The sequence below is a fragment of the Podarcis muralis genome, chromosome 7 (assembly GCF_964188315.1).
Source record: "Podarcis muralis chromosome 7, rPodMur119.hap1.1, whole genome shotgun sequence".
Lineage (NCBI taxonomy): Eukaryota > Metazoa > Chordata > Lepidosauria > Squamata > Lacertidae > Podarcis > Podarcis muralis.
Genome location: NC_135661.1, coordinates 11,124,580 through 11,137,357, shown reverse-complemented (window position 1 = coordinate 11,137,357; position 12,778 = coordinate 11,124,580). Strand labels below are relative to the sequence as shown.

The 12,778-nt window shown below is 46.3% G+C and overlaps 1 protein-coding gene across 7 annotated transcripts in view; it reads left to right on the top strand.

Annotated features, from left to right (window-relative positions):
• Positions 1–11,846: 11,846 nt before the first annotated feature.
• SLC23A2 (solute carrier family 23 member 2) overlaps positions 11,847–12,778 on the top strand; it is a 79,597-nt gene continuing 78,665 nt past the window's right edge. For 3 of the 7 annotated variants that reach the window (XM_028741218.2, XM_028741215.2, XM_028741216.2), the window contains exon 1: positions 11,849–12,254. The gene's annotated coding sequence lies outside the window, so the exon portion shown is untranslated. Of the gene's footprint in view, positions 12,255–12,778 lie in introns of all 7 variants that reach the window. The other 4 variants (XM_077931202.1, XM_077931203.1, XM_077931205.1 and 1 more) reach the window with 3 other exon arrangements.

Sequence of the window (12,778 nt, the reverse complement as noted above, 5' to 3'; positions counted from 1 at the left end):
CTCGCTAGTATCTGCCCTGGAGCCGTGGCAAAGGTGTAAAAGAGCCACATGCGGCTCCGGAGCCGCGGGTTGCAGACCCCTGGTTTAGGGAGTTGGGTCTATTTAGCCTGGAGAAGAGAAGAGTGGGAATAGCCATCTTTGAAGGTACTTTTTACCACATGTGGTGGGAATCTAAGAAAGTAAAAGACTTCTGGGAAATGATTTATAATGAAATTTTTAAAATGTTGACATTTTTAAATGGTACCTCAGGTTACATACGCTTCAGGTTACAGACTCCGCTAACCCAGAAATAGTACCTCGGGTTAAGAACTTTGCTTCAGAATGAGAACAGAAATTGTGCGGCGGCAGCGCAGCAGCAGCGGGACGCCCCAATAGCTAAAGTGGTGCTTCAGGTTAAGAACAGTTTCAGGTTAAGAATGGACCTCCCGAACGAATTAAGTACTTAACCCGAGGTAGCACTGTACATTTGTTTAAAAAAACAGAAGTCCTTTTACTTGGCATAGTACAGGGGTCAGCAACCTTTTTCAGCCATGGGCCAGTCCACTGTCCCTCAGACCTTGGGGGGGGACTATTTTTTTTGGGGGGGAGAATGAATTCCGATGCCCACAAATAACCCAGAGATGCATTTTAAATAACAGCACACATTCTACTCATGTAAAAGCACCAGGCAGGCCCCACAAATAACCCAGAGATTCATTTTAAATAAAAGGAGACATTCTACTCATGTAAAAACACGCTGATTCCCAGACAGTCCGCGGGCCGGATTGAGAAGGCGATTGGGCCACATCTGGCCTACGGGCCTTAGGTTGCCTACTCCTGGTATAGTAGGTACAGAGATTCACAAGCATGATAAAAAAATTGTTTTTATATGCGACAACTGCAGCAACAATACTATTCGCCCAGCGATGGAAGCAGGAAGAACTACCAACAAAAGAAGAGTGGCAGATGAAACTGATGGACTATGCTGAGTGGCGAAATTAACTGGGAAAATTCGGAACCAGCAAGACCAGACTTTCCTGAAAGACTGGAAGAAATTTATGATATATTTGAAATACAATTGTAATCAATTGACATCACTTGTAGGGTTGCAAGAAGTTTTGTAAGGAGAACCATATGAATTACAGTGGTACCTCGGGTTAAGAACTTAATTCGTTCTGGAGGTCTGTTCTTAACCTGAAACTGTTCTTAACCTGAAGCACCACTTTAGCTAATGGGGCCTCTCGCCGCTGCTGCCCGATTTCTGTTCTCATCCTGAAGCAAAGCTCTTAACCCGAGGTACTATTTCTGGGTTAGAGGATTCTGTAACCTGAAGCGTATGTAACCTGAAGCGTATGTAACCCGAGGTACCACTGTATTGCGAAAGAGGACTAAGAAGGAGTTTATTTAGGATATGGATTTTATAGCAATAAATATTAAAATAAAATGCAAAATCAGAAAGAAAGTTGGAAAGCCATCAGTCAAGGTTGACAAGTGTCTCAGGCTGTGATAGCCAAAGGTTTGTTATGTTGTATAGGATGGGATGTTATGTTTGGAACATATGTGCAAAAACCAAGAAAAATTATATTTTTAAAAAAGGACACACACACACACACACACACAGAGAGAGAGAGAGAGAGAGAGAGAGAGAGAGAGAGAGAAATAGCCATCTTCAAATATCTAAAATGCTGTCAAATGGAAGATGAAATAAGCTTGCTTTCTGCTGCTCCAGAGGGGAGGACCTGAACCAGTGGGTTCAAATTGCAAGAAAGGAGATTCTGACAAATCTTAGGAAGACGTTTCTGATGGTAAGAGCTGTTTGACAGAGGAATGGACTCCCTCAGAAGGTGGTGGGCTCTCGTTCATTTGAAGTTTTTAACAGAGGCTGGATGGTCCTCAGTCAGGGATGCCTTAGCTGCAATTACTGCATTGAAGGGCTTGGACTTGAACTTCAACTTCTTCTTCTTCTTCTTCTTCTTCTTCTTCCAGTGGTGCCCCGCAAGACGAATGCCTCGCAAGACGGAAAACCCGCTAAACGAAAGGGTTTTCCGTTTTGGAGGTGCTTCGCAAAACGAATTTCCTATGGGCTTGCTTTGCAAGACGAAAATGTCTTGCGAGTTCCTGCAGGGTTCCCCCCCCCCTTTTCCCCAAGCCGCTAAGCCGCTTATCAGCTGATCCACTAAGCCGCTAAACAGCTGGTCCGCTAAGCCGCTTAACAGCTGATCGCTAAGCCCGCTAAGCCGCTAATAGCGCTAATCCGCTAAGCCGCTAATGGGCTTGCTTCGCAAGACAAAAAAACCGCAAGACGAAGAGACTCGCGGAACGGATTCTTTTCGTCTTGCGAGGCACCACTGTATTATTATTATTATTATTATTATTATTATTATTATATCTTCTAACTCTATAAGTCTGTGATTCTTCACAGGATGTGATCCTACCTTTGAGTTATGCCTGCTCGATCAGGATAGGCTCTAAATTCCCATTTGCTTCAACAGAACAAAGTGCTCGGCTGGTGCTAGGAAGATGCTGTATCAGGGTAACCCCGCCAGTAGCAGGGCAAAGTCTTCTGAATGGCTACGAAACACCTTTATCTCCCCAATACTACCTAAGGACAATGCAACCTTAGCAACTGTGCATGCAAGCACAGTTACAAAAAAAGCAAAGAACAACTACCTTGTAGTTTGAGTCAGAGAGAGCTGTTTTTTTAGTGAGACTGGAATAGACAGCTAAGAGAGTAAGAGAAAGCTGAGTTTGGACACGAAAAGCTAAGAATATTTTGGGGTGCTGGCTGCCCTAGCTCAGTAACAGAGCATCTGCTTAGCATTTCCATGTTTGATCCCTAAGATCAAACAGGTAGGACTGAGAAAGGCCCTGCCACCTGAAGCCCTGGAGAGCCACTGCCAGTCAATTGAGGCAGGCTTCCTCAACCTCGGCCCTCCAGATTTTTTTTGGCCTACAACTCCCATGATCCCTAGCTAGCAGGACCAGTGGTCAGGAATGATGGGAATTGTAGTCTCAAATCATCTGGAGGGCCAAGGTTGAGGAAGCCTGATCTAGGCAACACTGAGATGGACCCCAAGTGTCTTCTCGTTTCAGTGGCCTTTGGCTGCCTCTTGAGGGTGCTTAGCTGTGCCTTACACTTGTATATTTGAGCAAATAAATAAAAATGTTACAAAGCAACAAAAGCCTCCAGTGACATCCTTTCAAAGAAAACGGAATCTATCTTAGCATTTTGCTCTTGGAACATCTCACCACTTGGAGAAGCTGAGCAGTATTATCACAACAGCTGCAAAGAGTGTTTAAAACCATTTGGTCATTGCTTTAACGGTGCTGGTTTTGCACTATGTTATAAACAGGACTTGAAAATGCATTGGCTTGTTCAATTATAGTTAGGACCTGGGGTTGTTGTTTTTTAACATATTATCCTGGCTGTTCTTCACTTGGAGGTACCTTGCTAGAGTCTTTACACATGAAATTCAAAAGCCTTGCTCATTGGAAGTGCCATATTGGATGCAGTTCACAGTCCATGCAGAGGCTGGTGCTAATTGTTCCAAAGAAAGCAAGAAAAGACCCACAGGCCAAAGTTTATTTCTGAGATGAGACATTTGGCAAATGGAGAGCATAAGGGTTTATGTTCCTTCCATGATGAATTATTTTGCTCTGATGTAACTGAGACTGTTCTTGCATCTAGTATTTTGCTGCAACTATCCATAATCTATCATGGGGAAGTTATGTTCACAAGTTAAGTGTGTCACAAGTTAAGTGGGCCGGTCCACTGTCCTTCAGACCTTGTAGGGGATCGTACTATATTTTAAAGAAAAAAAATGAACAAATTCCTATGCCCCACAAATAACTCAAGAGATGCATTTTAAATAAAAACACACATTCTGCTCATGTAAAAACACACTGATTCCCGGACCGTCCGCGGCCGGATTTAGAAGGCGATTGCGCCAGATCTGGCCCCCGGGCCTTAGTTTGCCTACCCATGTTTTAACCTTTACAGCTCTAACCTGCTGTGAACCAGGGTACTGAAAGAGCAGTCTTCTCCCAAATGAGCTACTCACCCTTTAGGGCTGTCACATGGAAGATGGAGCAAGCTTGCTTTCTTCTGCTCTGGAGAGTAGGACTTGAAGCAGTGGCTTCAAGTTACAAGAAGGAGATTCCGACTAAACATCAGGAATAACTTACTGACAGTAAGAGCTGTTCGACAGTGGAACAGACTTCCTCAGGAGGCTGTGGACTTTCTTTCCTTGGGTTATAGATGCTTTAGTTTCCTTGGGTTATAGATGCTTTAGTTGAGATTCCTGCATTGCAGGGAGTTGGATAGGATGACCCTATTCTATTATTCTATTATCGATCAGTTATTGCAGGGTCATTTGCTTGTGCATCCTCCAGTGATATAAACTGTCACCTGTTACCAACAGCCTTGGGCCATTATGTGAAACTCTTTCAACACCAAAGTGCAATATAGATTCTCAACATTTTTCATCCAAACTAGAACTGGAACCTTCTAGTCTTCCCTTTTCCTTGCTCAAAATCACGTGTATTGAAAGAGGCCTTCACATTCTGACCACGCATGAGTTTAAAAAGGAAATGCTGAACAGGCAGCTGAGATGCTTGCCAAATAAATAAATGAATAATCTCAGCATTAAAAGTTCATGCTGCTGACACTGTTCCCCATATCACATGGAAACCCTGACCCTACACAGACATGGTTTTACAATTTATGATTTTAAAATATCAAGGGGGAAGACAGAGAACGAAGGACAAAAGGGTGCTGAGTGCACAGCTTGTGGCAGGCTAAGGCAAACACAGCCCACCAGCGCTGCATATTAACCACAGTGCTCCAAAGCTGCCTCCTCCTCAGGCAGGGAAACCAGGAAGTTTTCCAGGTGTGGCCACCTTACAAGGAAGACAGGTGAACTGCCTTTCCAGCTGACCCAAGAAAACATCTGCCATGCTCTGACCATGTGGGAGAAAGATAGAAGTGGTGCAGGGGGGGCGAACCTTAACCACCCCTCTTTTATCATGCAGTCATCCACGACACACTTGCTTAAACCCATTTCCAATGACATCCATGGCACTAATCAAAGGAGCATATGCAGATAGAGGAGCAAGTAGGATGCTGTTTTTACTTGACCCAACAACATGACTAAGGTATCCATTTCTAATAATTAATCAATTATGAAAACGCAATACTATCTGAAACAAACCTATCATAAAGCTAAAGGGACCCCTGACCATTAGGTCCAGTCGTGGCCGACTCTGGGGTTGCGGCGCTCATCTCGCTTTACAGCTTCCGGGTCATGTGGCCAGCATGACTAAGCCGCTTCTGGCGAACCAGAGCTGTGCACGGAAACACCGTTTACCTTACCGCTGGAGTGGTACCTATTTATCTACTTGCACTTTGACGTGCTTTTGAACTGCTAGGTTAGCAGGAGCAGGGACCGAGCAACGGGAGCTCACCCTGTTGCGGGGATTCGAACCGCCTACCTTCTGATTGGCAAGTCCTAGGCTCTGAGGTTTAACCCACAGTGCCACCCGTGTCCCTTGGACCTATCATAACTACCACTTACATAACCTATTTATTTGCTTATATCTATGGTAGAGAGAAAGTTCTGTTTCTATCTGTTCATAAATCCATCTTCATTCTAACTCAGGTATGTCCAAAGTCCGTTTCGGGGCCTAATCTGGTCCGCTGGTCGGTTTAATCCGGCCGCTGTGGAAGTTTATTTCTTGGGGTAAAATCCTAAAAAACCTCAACAACTTAAAAAGCTCAACAACTTTAATCCTAAAAGAAGGTTAACAACTTTGGTCGGCCCTCACACATGTTCACTTCATCAAATCTGGCCCTCTTTGAAAAAAGTTTGGACACCACTGCTAACTGATCCTTAGCAATATAGTCAGGTGATTAGTGGAGTCTGTAACCTGAAGCGTCTGTAACCTGAAGCATATGTAACCCGAGGTACCACTGTACATTTATGGAACACAACTGTCCACATTCACTTTAGGAACAATGTATTAAAGGCCATTGTCTCTGGAAAAGGTGACCCCCCAACCCACTGCAATATTAATTCGAGATCAGATTTCACACACAGATCCACATAAGAAAAAAATGAAAATATAGAAGGGCTTTGCAGAGCTAAGAGAGTTTAGACAACCAAATGTTACTAAAAAATAAAATTAAGGGGGAAAATATTTAAGATACCTGAGTACATTTTTTACTTTCTTTCTATTTGTTGTTTTTGAGGCGTAACATACAACCACTGCATAACAAGCAACCAACACATGCCTCATTCAGATAAACTGAGGAATATGATTTTGGGGGTGGGGGTTAAAGATAGATCCACGTCGGTTAACATGCTTTTTCTTGAAATACAAAGGGCTTTTTAGAGCAAAAGCCTCCTTTTCTGTATACAACTTGACTTCCTCTATTGAGAGAAGAATGTAAAGAAATATGGAAATGTGCTATGCAAGTATCATGCAGCAATACCTGGGTATATCAATGGGTTTGATTTCAGCATCCTAATCAATATTCTTTCAGACTTTCAGACTTCCAGTGTAAGCTGGAAGACCGTTAAAATGTTGTAGAAATGGTAGACTGTACATTTTTACTTTCCAGTGCAGTAGTAACTGCTTTTTGGTAGGCCTGCATACAGTTCCAGTCTAATATAATTACCATATTTTTCGCACCATAGGGCGCACCGGACCATAGGGCGCACCCAGTTTTTTTGGGGGGGAAATAAAGGGGGGGAAATTATTTTTTTCCCCAGGCGCGGGGCTGGGGCGGGGGAAGCTCGAGCTTCCCCCGACCCCAGCCCCCAAACAGGCAGCTCTCTGCAAGCGGTGGGAGCGCTCCCGCTGCTTGCGGAGAGGTCCACGAAACCTGGACGCGCTGAGCTCAGCGCGCGCAGGCTTCAGCATGCAGGCAACTCTCCTCAAGCAGCGGGAGCGATCCCGCTGCTTGCGGAGAGGTCCGCGAAGCCTGGACGTGCTGAGCTCAGCACGCGCAGGCTTCAGCATGCAGGTAAGTCTCCGCAAGCAGCGGGAATGCTCCCGCTGCTTGCGGAGAGGTCCGCGAAGCCTGGAGAGTGTGAGGGGTCGGTGTGCACCGAACCCTCTCACTCTCCAGGCTTCAGCGAAAGCCTGCATTCGCACCATAGGACGCACACACATTTCCCCTTCATTTTTGGAGGGGAAAAGTGCGTCCTATGGTGCGAAAAATACGGTATGTATAGTTCATGCCAGTATAATTCTACCTGCACACAAACCCCACCACTAAATGGTACAGCATGCTGCGTAGGAAGGTATTGTTTGCATAGATGGTAGTGTAGATGCATTCAAAATAGCTCCTCCTACACTACAGATGGCGTGCATTAAAAGGATACAAAAGTCCCTGTGCAGCGGAAAACTACACTATTATTCATGGTTGTGGCTGCTCAAATAGAAACAATGACTACAGGTGCTTTCACTGCTAAAGCAATATAACTTGAAAAGAATCCTCTGACAGTCATTGGGCAATATGTGTAAAATAAACAGCCAGATAACTTATTCAAATATTTCCTCTTTTTGCTTACTAGTGTAGGAGGGAAATTCCAGCAGCAATCAAGTAAATCTAGGATGGCTGAGATTGAAACGTTCCCTTACCCGCCCCGCGCCCCCAACAATATTAGGAAGATTAGGAATGTGGATTTTGCTCAGGTTTTTATTGTTGTTATTCTTTTTTTTGGAGTGGCATGGGAGAGCAGTAGTCAGTAAAGGCTATAATCGTATGCATATATACCTGGGATTAAGTCTCACTTAATATGCCTTTCCCTTCCCTTCCCTTCCCTTCCCTTCCTTTCCCTTCCCAGGTAAACATGCATACGATCAGACTGACAGCTGTTTTATTATGGGCAACAGGCAGTGGGAACCCCATTCATTTCTCCACTTAACTGGGCTTGCATACACCCCCTTCAGAAAGAAGGGAGCCCAGAGAAGTGTGTTAATGTATCCCATGAGCACAGGATACCCTAGGCAGCACTGTGCCTCAGGGAGATCAGACTTACTTTCTCTTTATCTGATTTTCAGAGCTCTCTCTACTGTCCTAGCAAGACTGGGAAAGCAGTCAAGCTCTAGGCAAACAAGAAATTATTTGCAATGACTGAAAGATCAACAAAGATTTGAAGGCCAAAGTGGAATGTCGTAACATGCTGGAGATTGAAACAAAAAATAAAAAAATTCCTTCCCGTAGCACCCTAGAGACCAGCTACGTTTGTTTACTGGTATGAGCTTTTGTGTGCATGCACATTTCTTCAGATATCTCAGAAAGCTCATACCAATAACAAACTTAACTGGTCTCTTAGGTGCTACTGGAAGGAATTTTTTTAAAAAAAATTGTTTCGACTACGGCAGACCAACATGGCTACCTACCTGTAACTAGAATGCTAGAGATTGTGTCACTGACCTAGAGAGCAACCTGCTCTTTTGAGAAAGCCTGATCCAGATGCTAGGGTTTCTTTTGCAGAGCTCAGCCTCTGAATAGAAAAAGCAACATGGTTTGAAATGTGACACTTATCAAGCAACTAATGCAGGTAACAGTTCTGAAGTGGTCAGTAAGTTCACATGTACCAACAAGGAGACTGGAACTAAACTTCAAATGCTACCAAGGACTCGCTTCCTTTGGAGATCAAATGACATGATAACAAGGCACTCCAAGAAGAAAGCCCTCCGAAGGAGAGTTGAACTGCCATCCTATGCATGGGAGCGCAGAGACCCCAGATACAAGAAGCTGAATGCACCTTAGGTTTCCCCTCCCAAACTGCCCAGTGCCCAACCTAAACTTTTTGAAAAGAGAGTACAGCAGCCAGCTTTTGTCTCAATTGTATCTATCATCTTAGTAATACAGTACTATTTCATCTTCTTAAGGGGGCACAGATTTGACATGTGCAGTGATTTATCTGTGTGCATCTGTGACTTGGTAAAACAGATATTTTCATTTGTGCCCCTATAAATATTGAAATATTTGATTAGGAAAATGCTTTGTAGTTTTTCTGTTATGTGCAATTTTAATTTTTCCATGTTCTCCCTTCTTTTAAACCTGCAAAAGCCTTGAAATGAAAACAAACAGAATTGATAAATGTTTTTAAAATGGCAGAGTCAGGCGAATTGGCTCTTTTTGGCCATGCTTACTAGCTTACTTCTACTACTACTATTCCATAATTCTTTTCTTATTATGTATTTATTAAATGGCACCCAGTTCCTTATCTTCTGTTCCCCATTTCCTGTTTTCCATCCTGTTTTTTAAAAAAATATTTCTTCTATTTATGTTTCCTCCATTTCTCCTCTTCCCCCCCAAAAAATGTTCCAGAGGTTTACAGCATGATCCTAGGCATGTATTGTTCACTATTATTTATTACATTTCTATCTGGATCTCTTCCATCATGTAACTCAAGGCAGTATACACATGGTTCCCAGTGTTATAAGAAAAAAACTGCTCCCTGTCCCCTATGGGGTATCTAAGAGCCCGTATAGAGTCCTTAAGTAGGTTCTCTGTTGTTAGGAGAAAATAACAGACCAACCAGAGAATGCAGTGGACTCTTGGGTTACGTTAGCTTCAGGTAATGAAACTTTTCGGTTGCGAACGTGGCAAACCCGGAAGTGTATACTTCTGGGTTTTGCCGCACACGCATGCACAGAAGCGGCGCCTCTAGATGCAGACTTTTTGGGGTACGTATGGACCCCTGGAACGAATTACGTTTGTATCCGGAGGGTCCACTGTATTGAGAAGCAAGGCAGCTAGCGAGCCTGATCTTTGTTAACTGTTGCAACAGGGCGCTCACAACCACATGCAGGAGTCAGGAAGGACCCAGCCCCATAACAATGGTGCGCAAGCCCTTCTATAGACTTTTGAAGTTGCCCATCCTGTAGCCAGAGACCACCCCCCAAAAAATCATGCATACATCACAGAAGGCTACAGCATAAATCCTGTCTGGCAGGAGTGATTGCTTTACCTGGGCAGCCTGGCCATTCCTTCTGAGATGCTAAATACTTAGTCCCTGAATCCAGGTCACAGGCTCACCCTATAATACGCCCTTAAGACAGGATTTGTGAGGAAAGAGACAATGGGGAGGTTTCCCCATTTCCTTCCTTACTGTAGAGAATTTTTGAGGTGGCTGGAAGAGTCAAAATGGCTTCATGACTGTTCCTCCTATACTATTTCAGACATGTGGTATATATAGTTATGATCATAAATCAACAAGGCAAATATATACATATGATTTATATATATGAGACCTTAAGGTAAAAGGTAAAGGGACCCCTGACCATTAGGTTGCGGCGCTCATCTCGCTTTATTGGCCGAGGGAGCCGGTGTACAGCATCCGGGTCATGTGGCCAGCATGACTAAGCCGCTTCTGGCGAACCAGAGCAGCGCACGGAAACGCTGTTTACCTTCCCGCCGGAGACCTGTTTATCTACTTGCACTTTGACGTGCTTTCGAACTGCTAGGTTGGGACTGAGCAACGGGAGCTGGGACTGAGCAACGGGAGCTCACCCCATCGTGGGGATTCGAACCGCCGACCTTCTGATCGGCAAGTCCTAGGCTCTATGGTTTAACCCACAGCGCCACCCACGTCCCATATGAGACCTTAGAATTCCTATAATACCAGGCAAAACGTGCCCTATAATTTTTATTAAAAAATCAATATACTGTAGACCCAACCATAAGTAGTCAGGTGCTACTATGAACCCAGGAATTGTTGTTTTTTTCAGGAGGTGCTCCCTTTTTTCACCCCCATTCAGGTAGGCCACCTCTAGAAAGCTTTGGGGCAGGCAGGAAAAAAACAAGCACACCTTGTACCCCACAGCGGCCAGTCTGATGCCTCAGTGGGAAACCCACAAGCAGGCAGGCTGGTGATTTCCAACCTGGTGGACTCCCAGATGTTTTGGACTGCAGTTCCCATCAAGCATACCTATACGATTCAGGGGCTGATGGGACTTGTAGTCCCAAAGAGCCGGCAGGCACCTGGGGGGCTAAGCTAAGACACAGAACCATGAGGACCTGTGAGAGCGTCACAAGGAGGGGTGGGGTGGGGAGCTGAACCTGTTGCATTTCTACCTGTCACCACAACTCAGAAGAAACTCGCCCTGAGAGGACGGAAAAGGGGAAATAAAACAACAATTGGCTCATCTTCTTATTTGTCGGCCAAGTTTCCTTTGGGGGCAGTGGCGTAGTGTGGGGGGTGCAGGGGGGGCCGGCCGCACCGGGCGCAACATCTGGGGTTAGGGCAAATCCATGGGTTAGGGGGCGCAAATCCACAGGTTAGGGGGCGCAAATCCATGGGTTATTACTTGCCTTGCCCCGGGTGCTGACAGCCCACGCTACGCCACTGTTTGGGGGTTAAACTGCTACTGAGCCGCCGCCCCCCTCAAATGACGGGGCTGGATGTTGGCTGAGGCAAATAACAGCAGCAATAATAAATTCCCTCTCACACACATATTAACATATTCTGTATAAAAAGACGGGGGGGGGGAGAGAATAGCAAAAATAAAGAAAGAAAACGGGTTAATATGGTCGAATTAACGTATTTGGGTAGACTTGCGGGTATAAGACGGCATAAAAATTCAATGAAGAATAATAATAAAATAATAATAATATAGCCTGTCCGAATACGTAATCTAGGCATGTCCGCTCGTTCGTTTATTCCACTCCGAGGATTTTATGGGAAACAGGTTTTACCGTTTCATGTACATCGCCTAGATAGAAATATATAGGGATATACACACACAGCATATGGATTAATCCGTTTATGGAAACGAGCAGCGAGCGCAGCTGCCTCCTCAGAGAAGAACAAAGGCGGCGGCGCTATCTCCATCCCCGGCCTGCCCGGCCGCCGCCGCCGCCGCCTCCCTCCAAGCCGCTGAGGGGCCGCGGTGGGAGAAGCAGCCGCTTCCGAGACGCCGCCGACGCCATCACCCCCGGCGAGGGGGGGGGGGAGACGCGAGAAAGGAAGGCCGGCGCCGCCCGCGCTCTTTCCGCGCAGCCCGAGGGGCCGCGGCGGAAGGCGCCATCTTGTGAGGAGGGGGCGGCCCTCGCTCGCTCGCTCGCCCGCCCTCGCGTCCTACCTCCTCCGCCTCCTGCTCCTCCTCCTCTTCCATGCCTCGGCCGCCAAGTCCCCTCGCTCGCGCTCCCTCAGTCTCCGCCGCTCTGCGAGGGAGCGCAGCCACCCCAGGCCGCCGCCGCCGCCGCCACCGCCACCGCCACCGACGCCATTTCCAGCCGCTTCCAGCCATGGCAGGTGAGGGGAGGGGAGGTCGCTCGGATAGGGGAAGGGGGGGTGCCCCATTCTTCCATTAACGCCCACCTGTCCGGCCCCCCCCGAATGCCTCGGCCCCCCCAAAAAATATCCAGGTTATTTCTGGGCTCCTTCCCTCCCTCCGCGGCTTCGCCATCCTTCCTGAAGCATCCCTTTCTCGTTTCGTTTCTTTCCATGATCGCTGGTTTCTTCTTGCCCTGTCAGGCCCAAAGCCGCCCCGTTATCCTTGCTCGCCCGCCCAGGTGTCCACACGCCGCTTGGGACCCCCCTTGACCGGCCTCTCCAAGCATCGCCTTGCCCCAGAATAATGATCCCCCCCATCCAAAAAGGTGGGTCCCGCGCCCACGACCTTTTGCATCTACCTACCTCCCCGCCCCCACCCCCCAATATAGCCCCTTTTATTCACCTCTTATGCCCTTCCCTTCTAAATATTCGGAATTTACACCTCTTTTTCTTTTGGCTACCTGGACCAGTAGTTCACGACTTTGCCTTCTTTCTACTCTTTG